The following is a 14,057-nucleotide window of genomic DNA, read 5'->3' as shown; positions in this document are numbered from 1 at the left end:
CAGTGAAGAACAAGGGAATGCGGAAGCATTTAAGAACATTCCAGAACCAGAAATGTAGCTGTATATTACCTCAAAAAGCAAGACGAGGTGGCCGAGTGGTTAAGGCGATGGACTGCTAATCCATTGTGCTCTGCACGCGTGGGTTCGAATCCCACCTTCGTCGAATGCTTTGTTTAAAACTCAGTCGGAAACGCCTTTACAACAAAGTAATTTTCTTAACAGTGAAGAACAAGGGAATGCGGAAGCATTTCCGAACATTCCAGACCCAGAAATGTAGCTGTATATTGCCTAAAAAAGCAAGACCAGGTGGCCGAGTGGTTAAGGTGATGGACTGCTAATTCACTGTGCTCTGCACGCGTGGGTTCGAATCCCACCTTCGTCGAATGCTTTGTTTAAAACTCAGTCGGAAACGCCTTTACAACAAATTAATTTTCTTAACAGTGAAGAACAAGGGAATGCGGAAGCATTTAAGAACATTCCAGAACCAGAAATGTAGCTGTATATTACCTCAAAAAGCAAGACGAGGTGGCCGAGTGGTTAAGGCGATGGACTGCTAATCCATTGTGCTCTGCACGCGTGGGTTCGAATCCCACCTTCGTCGAATGCTTTGTTTAAAACTCAGTCGGAAACGCCTTTACAACAAAGTAATTTTCTTAACAGTGAAGAACAAGGGAATGCGGAAGCATTTCCGAACATTCCAGACCCAGAAATGTAGCTGTATATTGCCTAAAAAAGCAAGACCAGGTGGCCGAGTGGTTAAGGTGATGGACTGCTAATTCACTGTGCTCTGCACGCGTGGGTTCGAATCCCACCTTCGTCGAATGCTTTGTTTAAAACTCAGTCGGAAACGCCTTCACAACAAATTAATTTTCTTAACAGTGAAGAACAAGGGAATGCGGAAGCATTTAAGAACATTCCAGAACCAGAAATGTAGCTGTATATTACCTCAAAAAGCAAGACGAGGTGGCCGAGTGGTTAAGGCGATGGACTGCTAATCCATTGTGCTCTGCACGCGTGGGTTCGAATCCCACCTTCGTCGAATGCTTTGTTTAAAACTCAGTCGGAAACGCCTTTACAACAAAGTAATTTTCTTAACAGTGAAGAACAAGGGAATGCGGAAGCATTTCCGAACATTCCAGACCCAGAAATGTAGCTGTATATTGCCTAAAAAAGCAAGACCAGGTGGCCGAGTGGTTAAGGTGATGGACTGCTAATTCACTGTGCTCTGCACGCGTGGGTTCGAATCCCACCTTCGTCGAATGCTTTGTTTAAAACTCAGTCGGAAACGCCTTTACAACAAATTAATTTTCTTAACAGTGAAGAACAAGGGAATGCGGAAGCATTTAAGAACATTCCAGAACCAGAAATGTAGCTGTATATTACCTCAAAAAGCAAGACGAGGTGGCCGAGTGGTTAAGGCGATGGACTGCTAATCCATTGTGCTCTGCACGCGTGGGTTCGAATCCCACCTTCGTCGAATGTTTTGTGTAAAACTCAGTCGGAAACGCCTTCACAACAAATTAATTTTCTTAACAGTGAAGAACAAGGGAATGCGGAAGCATTTAAGAACATTCCAGAACCAGAAATGTAGCTGTATATTACCTCAAAAAGCAAGACGAGGTGGCCGAGTGGTTAAGGCGATGGACTGCTAATCCATTGTGCTCTGCACGCGTGGGTTCGAATCCCACCTTCGTCGAATGCTTTGTTTAAAACTCAGTCGGAAACGCCTTTACAACAAAGTAATTTTCTTAACAGTGAAGAACAAGGGAATGCGGAAGCATTTCCGAACATTCCAGACCCAGAAATGTAGCTGTATATTGCCTAAAAAAGCAAGACCAGGTGGCCGAGTGGTTAAGGTGATGGACTGCTAATTCACTGTGCTCTGCACGCGTGGGTTCGAATCCCACCTTTGTCGAATGCTTTGTTTAAAACTCAGTCGGAAACGCCTTTTCAACAAATTAATTTTCTTTACAGTGAAGAGCCAGGCAATGCAGAAACATTTCATAACATTCCAGTCGCAGAAGCTTAACTGTATATAACCTCAAAAAGCAAGACGAGGTGGCCGAGTGGTTAAGGCGATGGACTGCTAATCTATTGTGCTCTGCACGCGTGGGTTCGAATCCCACCTTTGTCGAATGGTTTGTGTAAAACTCAGTCAGAAACGCCTTTACAACAAATTAATTTTCTTAACAGTGAAGAACAAGGGAATGCGGAAGCATTTCAGAACATTCCAGACCCAGAAATGTAGCTGTATATGACCTCAAAAAGCAAGACCAGGTGGCCGAGTGGTTAAGGCGATGGACTGCTAATCCATTGTACTCTGCACGCGTGGGTTCGAATCCCACCTTCGTCGAATGCTTTGTTTAAAACTCAGTCGGAAACGCCTTTACAACAACTTAATTTTCTTTACAGTGAAGAGACAGGCAATGCAGAAACATTTTAAAACATTCCAGCCGCAGAAGCCTAACTGTATATTCACTCAAAAAGCAAGACGAGGTGGCCGAGTGGTTAAGGCGATGGACTGCTAATCCATTGTGCTCTGCACGCGTGGGTTCGAATCCCACCTTTGTCGAATGCTTTGTTTAAAACTCAGTCGGAAACGCCTTTACAACAAATTAATTTTCTTAACAGTGAAGAACAAGGGAATGCGGAAGCATTTCAGAACATTCTAGACCTCAACAAGCAAGACGAGGTGGCCGAGTGGTTAAGGCGATGGACTGCTAATCCATTGTGCTCTGCACGCGTGGGTTCGAATCCCACCTTCGTCGAATGTTTTGTGTAAAACTCAGTCGGAAACGCCTTCACAACAAATTAATTTTCTTTACAGTGCAGAACAAGGGAATGCTGAAGCATTTCAGAACATTGCAGACACAGAAATGTAGCTGTATATTCACTCAAAAAGCAAGACGAGGTGGCCGAGTGGTTAAGGCGATGGGCTGCTAATCCATTGTGCTCTGCATGCTTTCTTTACAGTGAAGAGCCAGGCAATCCAGAAACATTTCATAACATTCCAGTCGCAGAAGCCTAACTGTATATAACCTCAAAAAGCAAGACGAGGTGGCCGAGTGGTTAAGGCGATGGACTGCTAATCCATTGTGCTCTGCACGCGTGGGTTCGAATCCCACCTTCGTCGAATGCTTTGTTTAAAACTCAGTCGGAAACGCCTTTACAACAAAGTAATTTTCTTAACAGTGAAGAACAAGGGAATGCGCAAGCATTTCCGAACATTCCAGACCCAGAAATGTAGCTGTATATTGCCTAAAAAAGCAAGACCAGGTGGCCGAGTGGTTAAGGTGATGGACTGCTAATTCACTGTGCTCTGCACGCGTGGGTTCGAATCCCACCTTTGTCGAATGCTTTGTTTAAAACTCAGTCGGAAACGCCTTTACAACAAATTAATTTTCTTTACAGTGAAGAGCCAGGCAATGCAGAAACATTTCATAACATTCCAGTCGCAGAAGCCTAACTGTATATAACCTCAAAAAGCAAGACGAGGTGGCCGAGTGGTTAAGGCGATGGACTGCTAATCTATTGTGCTCTGCACGCGTGGGTTCGAATCCCACCTTTGTCGAATGGTTTGTGTAAAACTCAGTCGGAAACACCTTTACAACAAATTAATTTTCTTAACAGTGAAGAACAAGGGAATGCGGAAGCATTTCAGAACATTCCAGACCCAGAAATGTAGCTGTATATTACCTCAAAAAGCAAGACGAGGTGGCCGAGTGGTTAAGGCGATGGACTGCTAATCCACTGTGCTCTGCACGCGTGGGTTCGAATCCCACCTGTGTCGAATGCTTTGTTTAAAACTCAGTCGGAAACGCCTTTACAACAACTTAATTTTCTTTACAGTGAAGAGCCAGGCAATCCAGAAACATTTCATAACATTCCAGTCGCAGAAGCCTAACTGTATATAACCTCAAAAAGCAAGACGAGGTGGCCGAGTGGTTAAGGCGATGGACTGCTAATCCATTGTGCTCTGCACGCGTGGGTTCGAATCCCACCTTCGTCGAATGCTTTGTTTAAAACTCAGTCGGAAACGCCTTTGCAACAAAGTAATTTTCTTAACAGTGAAGAACAAGGGAATGCGGAAGCATTTCCGAACATTCCAGACCCAGAAATGTAGCTGTATATTGCCTAAAAAAGCAAGACCAGGTGGCCGAGTGGTTAAGGTGATGGACTGCTAATTCACTGTGCTCTGCACGCGTGGGTTCGAATCCCACCTTTGTCGAATGCTTTGTTTAAAACTCAGTCGGAAAAGCCTTTACAACAAATTAATTTTCTTTACAGTGAAGAGCCAGGCAATGCAGAAACATTTCATAACATTCCAGTCGCAGAAGCTTAACTGTATATAACCTCAAAAAGCAAGACGAGGTGGCCGAGTGGTTAAGGCGATGGACTGCTAATCTATTGTGCTCTGCACGCGTGGTTTCGAATCCCACCTTTGTCGAATGGTTTGTGTAAAACTCAGTCGGAAACGCTTTTACAACAAATTAATTTTCTTAACAGTGAAGAACAAGGGAATGCGGAAGCATTTCAGAACATTCCAGACCCAGAAATGTAGCTGTATATTACCTCAAAAAGCAAGACGAGGTGGCCGAGTGGTTAAGGCGATGGACTGCTAATCCATTGTGCTCTGCACGCGTGGGTTCGAATCCCACCTTCGTCGAATGCTTTGTTTAAAACTCAGTCGGAAACGCCTTTACAACAACTTAATTTTCTTTACAGTGAAGAGACAGGCATTGCAGAAACATTTCATAACATTCCAGTCACAGAAGCTTAACTGTATATAACCTCTATAAGCAAGACGAGGTGGCCGAGTGGTTAAGGCGATGGACTGCTAATTCACTGTGCTCTGCACGCGTGGGTTCGAATCCCACCTTTGTCGAATGCTTTGTTTAAAACTCAGTCAGAAACGCCTCTACAACAACTTAATTTTCTTTACAGTGAAGAGCCAGGCAATGCAGAAACATTTCATAACATTCCAGTCGCAGAAGCTTAACTGTATATAACCTCAAAAAGCAAGACGAGGTGGCCGAGTGGTTAAAGCGATGGACTGCTAATCCATTGTGCTCTGCACGCGTGGGTTCGAATCCCACCTTCGTCGAATGCTTTGTTTAAAACTCAGTCGGAAACGCCTTTACAACAAATTAATTTTCTTAACAGTGAAGAACAAGGGAATGCGGAAGCATTTCAGAACATTCTAGACCCAGAAATGTAGCTGTATATTACCTCAAAAAGCAAGACGAGGTGGCCGAGTGGTTAAGGCGATGGACTGCTAATCCACTGTGCTCTGCACGCGTGGGTTGGAATCCCACCTTCGTCAAATGCTTTGTTTAAAACTCAGTCGGAAACGCCTTTACAACAAATTAATTTCCTTTACAGTGAAGAGCCAGGCACTGCAGAAACATTTCAGAACATTCCAGTCGCAGACGCCTAACTGTATATTACCTCAAAAAGCAAGACGAGGTGGCCGAGTGGTTAAGGTGATGGACTGCTAATCCATTGTGCTCTGCACGCGTGGGTTCGAATCCCACCTTCGTCGAATGCTTTGTTTAAAACTCAGTCGGAAACGCCTTTACAACAAATTAATTTTCTTAACAGTGAAGAACATGGGAATGCAGAAACATTTCATAACATTCCAGTCGCAGAATCTTAACTGTATATAACCTTAAAAAGCAAGACGAGGTGGCCGAGTGGTTAAGGCGATGGACTGCTAATCCATTGTGCTCTGCACGCGTGGGTTCGAATCCCACCTTCGTCGAATGCTTTGTTTAAAACTCAGTCGGAAACGCCTTTACAACAAAGTAATTTTCTTAACAGTGAAGAACAAGGGAATGCGGAAGCATTTCCGAACATTCCAGACCCAGAAATGTAGCTGTATATTCCCTAAAAAAGCAAGACGAGGAGGCCGGGTGGTTAAGGTGATGGACTGCTAATCCACTGTGCTCTGCACGTGTGGGTTCGAATCCCACTTTTGTCGAATGCTTTGTTTAAAAATCAGTCGGAAACGCCTTTACAACAACTTAATTTTCTTTACAGGGAAGAGCCAGGCAATGCAGAAAAATTTCATAACATTCCAGTCGCAGAAGCTTAACTGTATATAACCTCAAAAAGCAAGACGAGGTGGCCGAGTGGTTAAGGCGATGGACTGCTAATCCATTGTGCTCTGCATGCGTGGGTTCGAATCCCACCTTCGTCGAATGCTTTGTTTAAAACTCAGTCAGAAACGCCTTTACAACAAAGTAATTTTCTTAACAGTGAAGAACAAGGGAATGGGGAAGCATTTCCGAACATTCCAGACCCAGAAATGTAGCTGTATATTGCCTAAAAAAGCAAGACCAGGTGGCCGAGTGGTTAAGGTGATGGACTGCTAATTCACTGTGCTCTGCACGCGTCGGTTCGAATCCCACCTTTGTCGAATGCTTTGTTTAAAACTCAGTCGGAAACGCATTTACAACAAATTAATTTTCTTTACAGTGAAGAGCCAGGCAATGCAGAAACATTTCATAACATTCCAGTCGCAGAAGCTTAACTGTATATAACCTCAAAAAGCAAGACGAGGTGGCCGAGTGGTTAAGGCGATGGACTGCTAATCTATTGTGCTCTGCACGCGTGGGTTCGAATCCCACCTTTGTCGAATGGTTTGTGTAAAACTCAGTCAGAAACGCCTTTACAACAAATATATTTTCTTAACAGTGAAGAACAAGGGAATGCGGAAGCATTTCAGAACATTCCAGACCCAGAAATGTAGCTGTATATTACCTCAAAAAGCAAGACGAGGTGGCCGAGTGGTTAAGGCGATGGACTGCTAATCCATTGTGCTCTGCACGCGTGGGTTAGAATCCCACCTTCGTCGAATGCTTTGTTTAAAACTCAGTCGGAAACGCCTTTACAACAACTTAATTTTCTTTACAGTGAAGAGACAGGCAATGCAGAAACATTTCATAACATTCCAGTCGCAGAAGCTTAACTGTATATAACCTCAAAAAGCAAGACGAGGTGGCCGAGTGGTTAAGGCGATGGACTGCTAATCCATTGTTCTCTGCACGCGTGGGTTCGAATCCCACCTTCGTCGTATATTTTGTGTAAAACTCAGTCGGAAACGCCTTTACAACAAATTAATTTTCTTAACAGTGAAGAACAAGGGAATGCAGTAGCATTTCAGAACATTCCAGACCCAGAAATGTAGCTGTATATTCCCTAAAAAAGCAAGACGAGGTGGCCGAGTGGTTAAGGTGATGGACTGCTAATCCACTGTGCTCTGCACGCGTGGGTTCGAATCCCACCTTTGTCGAATGCTTTGTTTAAAACTCAGTCGGAAACGCCTTTACAACAAATTAATTTTCTTTACAGTGCAGAACAAGGGAATGCTGAAGCATTTCAGAACATTGCAGACACAGAAATGTAGCTGTATATTCACTCAAAAAGCAAGACGAGGTGGCCGAGTGGTTAAGGCGATGGGCTGCTAATCCATTGTGCTCTGCACACGTGGGTTCGAATCCCACCTTTGTCGAATGCTTTGTTTAAAACTCAGTCGGAAACGCCTTTACAACAACTTAATTTTCTTTACAGTGAAGAGCCAGGCAATGCAGAAACATTTCATAACATTCCAGTCGCAGAAGCTTAACTGTATATAACCTCAAAAAGCAAGACGAGGTGGCCGTACCTTCCAGTAAACGGACAGCTTTAACAAGTCCTAACAAAGACCTAACAAAGTCCTAACGAGACCTAACAAAGTCCTAACGAGACCCAGCAAAGTCCTAACAACTCCTAACAAAGTCCTAACAACTCCTAACAAAGTCCTAACAACTCCTAACAAAAGTCCTAACAACTCCTAACAGCTTCTAATTAAGTCCTAACAAATTCTACCAGAATCCTAACAACTCCTAACAACAGCAGGGGCAAAAGAACCAATCACATGCTTCGAAACAGTGGCCGCTCCCAGGGGCAAAGGAACCAATCAAGATTGAGTGTTTTGCCTGCGAGGTGATACCGTTTATCAGTCTATTTATCTGTGGCAAATTTCTCTTGTCATTACAAGTCATTCTTACAAGTAAAACTTACTAAAATTAATTAAATCACTAAGTGAAAGTTATGAAAAATTATGTGGTGTGTTTGTAAACACTTCTGCTTTGGCATAGGCTACATTGAATGTGTTTCGTGAAGTTTGACGTTACGTTTCTTTTGTTGCTGGTAATATCTTCATTTGTCTAAATTGAGCATGTATTACTACGTATTCATATTAATACCCATAATTATTTATAGCCATTGTGTACACACTCAAACTGTGCTTTTGAATATGATCACTAAGGTATGTTGAGGCTGCCTAGGTTGTGGTGTGTAGACTTCAGCCGGAGAGCTTCAAATAACAGCGTTCGGTTGCCATGGCGATGATTCCAGAAAAAAAGAGAAAAATATAGTAAAATACTGTATGATAGTTTCCCCAGCTCCATCTCACACTGAAGGCTGGTTCACCTGTCAGGCACCCCTGGCACACTCCCATGTTTGGTCCTCCACCCACTCACCACCCTCAGCATCCTCATTAGAAAATTTGCAACGAAAAAAAAAAAAAAAGAAAAATTTGCTGTTGCAAAGAATAAAAATGTTGTTGCAACGATTTGCATTAAAACTTGGGAAAAAAACAAACAAACAACAAAAACACAACTCTCATGGTGTAATGGTTACATGTCAATCCATTGGTTGGGAGATTTCAGGTGCAAATCCTGGCAAGAGTGTGCATACAAATACACAGCAAACAACACACTAATACACAATAAATAGTGTATAAATTAGGCAGGTATAGGTATCCTATATCCATAATTGGCTGATTGAGGAAAAATACTGTTGGGCTAGTACATTAAAAGACATGGTGGTGGGATAGAAAAAAGCCAGTAATGAGGAAAAAGCCAGTAAAAGGTCATGAGGGCAGCAGGTAAAAAAGGTAAGATGCAGAGTGGGAGCTGTCCTTTACTGAGGCCCTGCACAGGCAGAAAGAGGTGTAAATATGTGTCAGGGGAGAGGAGAGGGCCGCCTTGACCACTTTTTGGAACATCTTGTTGGTCAAAACAATAAATCACTCAAAAACAGCAATTATTAGCGTTATCCTAATGTCAATCATTTTCCCTTTTTTCCTTTCTCTTCTTCCCTCTTTCCCCCTTTCCTCTTTCCTCATTTTTTTTCTTTCCCCCTTCAAGCTGGCCCTTTTGCCCCTTTTCTGGCCGAGTGGTTAAGGCGATGGACTGCTAATCCATTGTGCTCTGCACGCGTGGGTTCGAATCCCACCTTCGTCGAATGTTTTGTGTAAAACTCAGTCGGAAACGCCTTCACAACAAATTAATTTTCTTAACAGTGAAGAACAAGGGAATGCGGAAGCATTTAAGAACATTCCAGAACCAGAAATGTAGCTGTATATTACCTCAAAAAGCAAGATGAGGTGGCCGAGTGGTTAAGGCGATGGACTGCTAATCCATTGTGCTCTGCACGCGTGGGTTCGAATCCCACCTTTGTCGAATGCTTTGTTTAAAACTCAGTCGGAAACGCCTTTACAACAAATTAATTTTCTTTACAGTGAAGAGCCAGGCAATGCAGAAACATTTTAAAACATTCCAGTCGCAGAAGCCTAACTGTATATTCACTCAAAAAGCAAGACGAGGTGGCCGAGTGGTTAAGGCGATGGACTGCTAATCCTTTGTGCTCTGCACGCGTGGGTTCGAATCCCACCTTTGTCGAATGCTTTGTTTAAAACTCAGTCGGAAACGCCTTTACAACAAATTAATTTTCTTAACAGTGAAGAACAAGGGAATGCGGAAGCATTTCAGAACATTCTAGACCCAGAAATGTAGCTGTATATTACCTCAAAAAGCAAGACGAGGTGGCCGAGTGGTTAAGGGGATGGACTGCTAATCCATTGTGCTCTGCACGCGTGGGTTCGAATCCCACCTTCGTCGAATGTTTTGTGTAAAACTCAGTCGGAAACGCCTTCACAACAAATTAATTTTCTTTACAGTGCAGAACAAGGGAATGCTGAAGCATTTCAGAACATTGCAGACACAGAAATGTAGCTGTATATTCACTCAAAAAGCAAGACGAGGTGGCCGAGTGGTTAAGGCGATGGGCTGCTAATCCATTGTGCTCTGCACGCGTGGGTTTGAATCCCACCTTTGTCGAATGCTTTGTTTAAAACTCAGTCGGAAACGCCTTTACAACAACTTAATTTTCTTTACAGTGAAGAGCCGGGGGCTGCAGAAACATTTCATAACATTCCAGTCGCAGAAGCTTAACTGTATATAACCTCAAAAAGCAAGACGAGGTGGCCGAGTGGTTAAGGCGATGGACTGCTAATCCATTGTGCTCTGCACGCGTGGGTTCGAATCCCACCTTCGTCGAATGCTTTGTTTAAAACTCAGTCGGAAACGCCTTTACAACAAATTAATTTTCTTAACAGTGAAGAACAAGGGAATGCAGAAGCATTTAAGAACATTCCAGAACCAGAAATGTAGCTGTATATTACCTCAAAAAGCAAGACGAGGTGGCCGAGTGGTTAAGGCGATGGACTGCTAATCCATTGTGCTCTGCACGCGTGGGTTCGAATCCCACCTTCGTCGAATGTTTTGTGTAAAACTCAGTCGGAAACGCCTTCACAACAAATTAATTTTCTTAACAGTGAAGAACAAGGGAATGCGGAAGCATTTAAGAACATTCCAGAACCAGAAATGTAGCTGTATATTACCTCAAAAAGCAAGACGAGGTGGCCGAGTGGTTAAGGCGATGGACTGCTAATCCATTGTGCTCTGCACGCGTGGGTTCGAATCCCACCTTCGTCGAATGCTTTGTTTAAAACTCAGTCGGAAACGCCTTTACAACAAAGTAATTTTCTTAACAGTGAAGAACAAGGGAATGCGGAAGCATTTCCGAACATTCCAGACCCAGAAATGTAGCTGTATATTGCCTAAAAAAGCAAGACCAGGTGGCCGAGTGGTTAAGGTGATGGACTGCTAATTCACTGTGCTCTGCACGCGTGGGTTCGAATCCCACCTTTGTCGAATGCTTTGTTTAAAACTCAGTCGGAAACGCCTTTACAACAAATTAATTTTCTTTACAGTGAAGAGCCAGGCAATGCAGAAACATTTCATAACATTCCAGTCGCAGAAGCTTAACTGTATATAACCTCAAAAAGCAAGACGAGGTGGCCGAGTGGTTAAGGCGATGGACTGCTAATCTATTGTGCTCTGCACGCGTGGGTTCGAATCCCACCTTTGTCGAATGGTTTGTGTAAAACTCAGTCAGAAACGCCTTTACAACAAATTAATTTTCTTAACAGTGAAGAACAAGGGAATGCGGAAGCATTTCAGAACATTCCAGACCCAGAAATGTAGCTGTATATGACCTCAAAAAGCAAGACGAGGTGGCCGAGTGGTTAAGGCGATGGACTGCTAATCCATTGTGCTCTGCACGCGTGGGTTCGAATCCCACCTTCGTCGAATGCTTTGTTTAAAACTCAGTCGGAAACGCCTTTACAACAACTTAATTTTCTTTACAGTGAAGAGACAGGCAATGCAGAAACATTTTAAAACATTCCAGCCGCAGAAGCCTAACTGTATATTCACTCAAAAAGCAAGACGAGGTGGCCGAGTGGTTAAGGCGATGGACTGCTAATCCATTGTGCTCTGCACGCGTGGGTTCGAATCCCACCTTTGTCGAATGCTTTGTTTAAAACTCAGTCGGAAACGCCTTCACAACAAATTAATTTTCTTTACAGTGCAGAACAAGGGAATGCTGAAGCATTTCAGAACATTCCAGAACCAGAAATGTAGCTGTATATTACCTCAAAAAGCAAGACGAGGTGGCCGAGTGGTTAAGGCGATGGACTGCTAATCCATTGTGCTCTGCACGCGTGGGTTCGAATCCCACCTTCGTCGAATGCTTTGTTTAAAACTCAGTCGGAAACGCCTTTACAACAAAGTAATTTTCTTAACAGTGAAGAACAAGGGAATGCGGAAGCATTTCCGAACATTCCAGACCCAGAAATGTAGCTGTATATTGCCTAAAAAAGCAAGACCAGGTGTTAAGAAGCCTAACTGTATATTCACTCAAAAAGCAAGACGAGGTGGCCGAGTGGTTAAGGCGATGGACTGCTAATCCATTGAGCTCTGCACGCGTGGGTTCGAATCCCACCTTTGTCGAATGCTTTGTTTAAAACTCAGTCGGAAACGCCTTTACAACAAATTAATTTTCTTAACAGTGAAGAACAAGGGAATGCGGAAGCATTTCAGAACATTCTAGACCTCAAAAAGCAAGACGAGGTGGCCGAGTGGTTAAGGCGATGGACTGCTAATCCATTGTGCTCTGCACGCGTGGGTTCGAATCCCACCTTCGTCGAATGTTTTGTGTAAAACTCAGTCGGAAACGCCTTCACAATAAATTAATTTTCTTTACAGTGCAGAACAAGGGAATGCTGAAGCATTTCAGAACATTGCAGACACAGAAATGTAGCTGTATATTCACTCAAAAAGCAAGACGAGGTGGCCGAGTGGTTAAGGCGATGGGCTGCTAATCCATTGTGCTCTGCATGCTTTCTTTACAGTGAAGAGCCAGGCAATCCAGAAACATTTCATAACATTCCAGTCGCAGAAGCCTAACTGTATATAACCTCAAAAAGCAAGACGAGGTGGCCGAGTGGTTAAGGCGATGGACTGCTAATCCATTGTGCTCTGCACGCGTGGGTTCGAATCCCACCTTCGTCGAATGCTTTGTTTAAAACTCAGTCGGAAACGCCTTTACAACAAAGTAATTTTCTTAACAGTGAAGAACAAGGGAATGCGGAAGCATTTCCGAACATTCCAGACCCAGAAATGTAGCTGTATATTGCCTAAAAAAGCAAGACCAGGTGGCCGAGTGGTTAAGGTGATGGACTGCTAATTCACTGTGCTCTGCACGCGTGGGTTCGAATCCCACCTTTGTCGAATGCTTTGTTTAAAACTCAGTCGGAAACGCCTTTACAACAAATTAATTTTCTTTACAGTGATGAGCCAGGCAATGCAGAAACATTTCATAACATTCCAGTCGCAGAAGCTTAACTGTATATAACCTCAAAAAGCAAGACGAGGTGGCCGAGTGGTTAAGGCGATGGACTGCTAATCTATTGTGCTCTGCACGCGTGGGTTCGAATCCCACCTTTGTCGAATGGTTTGTGTAAAACTCAGTAGGAAACACCTTTACAACAAATTAATTTTCTTAACAGTGAAGAACAAGGGAATGCGGAAGCATTTCAGAACATTCCAGACCCAGAAATGTAGCTGTATATTACCTCAAAAAGCAAGACGAGGTGGCCGAGTGGTTAAGGCGATGGACTGCTAATCCACTGTGCTCTGCACGCGTGGGTTCGAATCCCACCTGTGTCGAATGCTTTGTTTAAAACTCAGTCGGAAACGCCTTTACAACAACTTAATTTTCTTTACAGTGAAGAGCCAGGCAATCCAGAAACATTTCATAACATTCCAGTCGCAGAAGCCTAACTGTATATAACCTCAAAAAGCAAGACGAGGTGGCCGAGTGGTTAAGGCGATGGACTGCTAATCCATTGTGCTCTGCACGCGTGGGTTCGAATCCCACCTTCGTCGAATGCTTTGTTTAAAACTCAGTCGGAAACGCCTTTACAACAAAGTAATTTTCTTAACAGTGAAGAACAAGGGAATGCGGAAGCATTTCCGAACATTCCAGACCCAGAAATGTAGCTGTATATTGCCTAAAAAAGCAAGACCAGGTGGCCGAGTGGTTAAGGTGATGGACTGCTAATTCACTGTGCTCTGCACGCGTGGGTTCGAATCCCACCTTTGTCGAATGCTTTGTTTAAAACTCAGTCGGAAACGCCTTTACAACAAATTAATTTTCTTTACAGTGAAGAGCCAGGCAATGCAGAAACATTTCATAACATTCCAGTCGCAGAAGCTTAACTGTATATAACCTCAAAAAGCAAGACGAGGTGGCCGAGTGGTTAAGGCGATGGACTGCTAATCTATTGTGCTCTGCACGCGTAGGTTCGAATCCCACCTTTGTCG

The 14,057-nt window shown here is 43.5% G+C and overlaps 1 long non-coding RNA gene and 34 other non-coding genes across 35 annotated transcripts in view; 34 read left to right on the top strand and 1 right to left on the bottom strand.

Annotated features, from left to right (window-relative positions):
• The window catches only part of LOC125784476 (uncharacterized), a 109,709-nt gene that overhangs the window by 18,861 nt on the left and 76,791 nt on the right, over window positions 1–14,057 (bottom strand). The gene's annotated exons all lie outside the window — the stretch shown is intronic.
• On the top strand, window positions 82–163 carry trnas-gcu (transfer RNA serine (anticodon GCU)). The gene has a single exon. It is a non-coding gene; the product is annotated as a tRNA-Ser (tRNA).
• trnas-gcu (transfer RNA serine (anticodon GCU)) lies at window positions 520–601 on the top strand. Its single transcript has one exon. It is a non-coding gene; the product is annotated as a tRNA-Ser (tRNA).
• trnas-gcu (transfer RNA serine (anticodon GCU)) lies at window positions 958–1,039 on the top strand. Its single transcript has one exon. It is a non-coding gene; the product is annotated as a tRNA-Ser (tRNA).
• trnas-gcu (transfer RNA serine (anticodon GCU)) lies at window positions 1,396–1,477 on the top strand. The gene has a single exon. It is a non-coding gene; the product is annotated as a tRNA-Ser (tRNA).
• trnas-gcu (transfer RNA serine (anticodon GCU)) lies at window positions 1,615–1,696 on the top strand. Its single transcript has one exon. It is a non-coding gene; the product is annotated as a tRNA-Ser (tRNA).
• On the top strand, window positions 2,053–2,134 carry trnas-gcu (transfer RNA serine (anticodon GCU)). Its single transcript has one exon. It is a non-coding gene; the product is annotated as a tRNA-Ser (tRNA).
• Window positions 2,491–2,572, top strand: trnas-gcu (transfer RNA serine (anticodon GCU)). Its single transcript has one exon. It is a non-coding gene; the product is annotated as a tRNA-Ser (tRNA).
• On the top strand, window positions 2,687–2,768 carry trnas-gcu (transfer RNA serine (anticodon GCU)). Its single transcript has one exon. It is a non-coding gene; the product is annotated as a tRNA-Ser (tRNA).
• On the top strand, window positions 3,052–3,133 carry trnas-gcu (transfer RNA serine (anticodon GCU)). The gene has a single exon. It is a non-coding gene; the product is annotated as a tRNA-Ser (tRNA).
• trnas-gcu (transfer RNA serine (anticodon GCU)) lies at window positions 3,490–3,571 on the top strand. The gene has a single exon. It is a non-coding gene; the product is annotated as a tRNA-Ser (tRNA).
• Window positions 3,928–4,009, top strand: trnas-gcu (transfer RNA serine (anticodon GCU)). Its single transcript has one exon. It is a non-coding gene; the product is annotated as a tRNA-Ser (tRNA).
• On the top strand, window positions 4,585–4,666 carry trnas-gcu (transfer RNA serine (anticodon GCU)). The gene has a single exon. It is a non-coding gene; the product is annotated as a tRNA-Ser (tRNA).
• On the top strand, window positions 5,023–5,104 carry trnas-gcu (transfer RNA serine (anticodon GCU)). The gene has a single exon. It is a non-coding gene; the product is annotated as a tRNA-Ser (tRNA).
• On the top strand, window positions 5,461–5,542 carry trnas-gcu (transfer RNA serine (anticodon GCU)). Its single transcript has one exon. It is a non-coding gene; the product is annotated as a tRNA-Ser (tRNA).
• Window positions 5,680–5,761, top strand: trnas-gcu (transfer RNA serine (anticodon GCU)). Its single transcript has one exon. It is a non-coding gene; the product is annotated as a tRNA-Ser (tRNA).
• Window positions 6,118–6,199, top strand: trnas-gcu (transfer RNA serine (anticodon GCU)). The gene has a single exon. It is a non-coding gene; the product is annotated as a tRNA-Ser (tRNA).
• On the top strand, window positions 6,556–6,637 carry trnas-gcu (transfer RNA serine (anticodon GCU)). Its single transcript has one exon. It is a non-coding gene; the product is annotated as a tRNA-Ser (tRNA).
• On the top strand, window positions 6,775–6,856 carry trnas-gcu (transfer RNA serine (anticodon GCU)). Its single transcript has one exon. It is a non-coding gene; the product is annotated as a tRNA-Ser (tRNA).
• On the top strand, window positions 6,994–7,075 carry trnas-gcu (transfer RNA serine (anticodon GCU)). Its single transcript has one exon. It is a non-coding gene; the product is annotated as a tRNA-Ser (tRNA).
• trnas-gcu (transfer RNA serine (anticodon GCU)) lies at window positions 9,428–9,509 on the top strand. The gene has a single exon. It is a non-coding gene; the product is annotated as a tRNA-Ser (tRNA).
• Window positions 9,647–9,728, top strand: trnas-gcu (transfer RNA serine (anticodon GCU)). The gene has a single exon. It is a non-coding gene; the product is annotated as a tRNA-Ser (tRNA).
• Window positions 9,866–9,947, top strand: trnas-gcu (transfer RNA serine (anticodon GCU)). The gene has a single exon. It is a non-coding gene; the product is annotated as a tRNA-Ser (tRNA).
• Window positions 10,304–10,385, top strand: trnas-gcu (transfer RNA serine (anticodon GCU)). Its single transcript has one exon. It is a non-coding gene; the product is annotated as a tRNA-Ser (tRNA).
• Window positions 10,523–10,604, top strand: trnas-gcu (transfer RNA serine (anticodon GCU)). Its single transcript has one exon. It is a non-coding gene; the product is annotated as a tRNA-Ser (tRNA).
• Window positions 10,742–10,823, top strand: trnas-gcu (transfer RNA serine (anticodon GCU)). The gene has a single exon. It is a non-coding gene; the product is annotated as a tRNA-Ser (tRNA).
• On the top strand, window positions 11,180–11,261 carry trnas-gcu (transfer RNA serine (anticodon GCU)). The gene has a single exon. It is a non-coding gene; the product is annotated as a tRNA-Ser (tRNA).
• On the top strand, window positions 11,399–11,480 carry trnas-gcu (transfer RNA serine (anticodon GCU)). The gene has a single exon. It is a non-coding gene; the product is annotated as a tRNA-Ser (tRNA).
• Window positions 11,618–11,699, top strand: trnas-gcu (transfer RNA serine (anticodon GCU)). The gene has a single exon. It is a non-coding gene; the product is annotated as a tRNA-Ser (tRNA).
• On the top strand, window positions 11,837–11,918 carry trnas-gcu (transfer RNA serine (anticodon GCU)). Its single transcript has one exon. It is a non-coding gene; the product is annotated as a tRNA-Ser (tRNA).
• On the top strand, window positions 12,101–12,182 carry trnas-gcu (transfer RNA serine (anticodon GCU)). Its single transcript has one exon. It is a non-coding gene; the product is annotated as a tRNA-Ser (tRNA).
• On the top strand, window positions 12,297–12,378 carry trnas-gcu (transfer RNA serine (anticodon GCU)). The gene has a single exon. It is a non-coding gene; the product is annotated as a tRNA-Ser (tRNA).
• On the top strand, window positions 12,662–12,743 carry trnas-gcu (transfer RNA serine (anticodon GCU)). Its single transcript has one exon. It is a non-coding gene; the product is annotated as a tRNA-Ser (tRNA).
• On the top strand, window positions 13,100–13,181 carry trnas-gcu (transfer RNA serine (anticodon GCU)). Its single transcript has one exon. It is a non-coding gene; the product is annotated as a tRNA-Ser (tRNA).
• Window positions 13,538–13,619, top strand: trnas-gcu (transfer RNA serine (anticodon GCU)). The gene has a single exon. It is a non-coding gene; the product is annotated as a tRNA-Ser (tRNA).

This window comes from Astyanax mexicanus, chromosome 19 (genome assembly GCF_023375975.1).
Source record: "Astyanax mexicanus isolate ESR-SI-001 chromosome 19, AstMex3_surface, whole genome shotgun sequence".
In the NCBI taxonomy this organism is placed as follows: Eukaryota; Metazoa; Chordata; class Actinopteri; order Characiformes; family Acestrorhamphidae; genus Astyanax; species Astyanax mexicanus.
The sequence above is the reverse complement of the archived record's forward strand: the minus strand, read 5'-3'. Positions and strand labels throughout refer to the sequence as shown.